Source organism: Sycon ciliatum, chromosome 11 (assembly GCF_964019385.1).
Source record: "Sycon ciliatum chromosome 11, ocSycCili1.1, whole genome shotgun sequence".
Lineage (NCBI taxonomy): Eukaryota > Metazoa > Porifera > Calcarea > Leucosolenida > Sycettidae > Sycon > Sycon ciliatum.
The window spans coordinates 22,847,485-22,848,653 of NC_088653.1; positions in this window are offsets into that span (position 1 = coordinate 22,847,485).

The following is a 1,169-nucleotide window of genomic DNA, read 5'->3' on the forward strand; positions in this document are numbered from 1 at the left end:
CATCTCCGGAACCATCCCCGATCTCCTGCCTGCTCGTCTTCTCACTGCTCAGAGTCGGTTACATCCGTGAACGCGCGATGCCTTTTTTGAATTTCAGGTGTTCATGCGCCAGATTACGGCACAAGCCAACCCGTTTGTCTGTGAGTCTCCGGCCATGGACAAGGTAGTCAAAGAGCTCTCGTCTCAGGCCATGACTCAGGGTGCCGTCACTCGCAACAACAAAATAATTGGATGAAGAAGTCTTCTCAAACAAGCGAGTGCACGCGAAAATTCCTGGGAGCGAAAAACATGCAAAACACAAATTTCGCGCGAACGTTCGCAATAGTTTTCGCAACCCAGAACGCGAAAATCATTGCGAACGTTCGCTCTGCAAAACCTCTCTAATACCACAACTATCAGTGGAATGAAAATGCCCGGAAACAGACAGACAGACAGGCAGACACACATACACACACACACACACACACACACACACACACACACACACACATAGACAGACACGCAGGCGAACAAACAGACAGACACGCAGACAGACAGACAGACAGACACACACACACAGATACACACACACACACACATTGGTCCTTGGTCCTTGGTAACACTGCCATCAAATGGTAACGTGTCCCCTGTGCAGGGGTCGACAGCACTGAGTTCAGCATCGGATCCAGAAACGCCGCTCTACTTCCTGGACCGGAAATTTGCACAGCTATGCAGGTCGAAACCACGGGATGACTTGCAGCAGCGACCGCAGCCGAGACAATGCGCTCTCGCACACACACACACACACACACACACACACACACACACACACACACACACACACACACACACACAACCCCACACAATTTCACACTTACCGTCTCTAGGCTGACGGTCAGCAGGAAGCAGTACAGTCATCTCCCTGTACAAAACTTCATACTTCAGGTCTTGAATAGCTGTACATAGCTTTTCGTATGTGTCCATCCCTCCAGCTTGAATGTACATGATGACCTTGACATGATGGTGCTCCACTGGCTCATACTTCTCCAGGCGTATTAATTCCACGATTTCACTAACACTCTGTAGCAGACCTTGTCTCTGAACACTGCCGCGAAACCTTGAACAAGGTATTGTGCATAACTTCGGCAGGATTTGAGCAGTGAAAGTGGCTGTTTCGAAAGGATTATCTA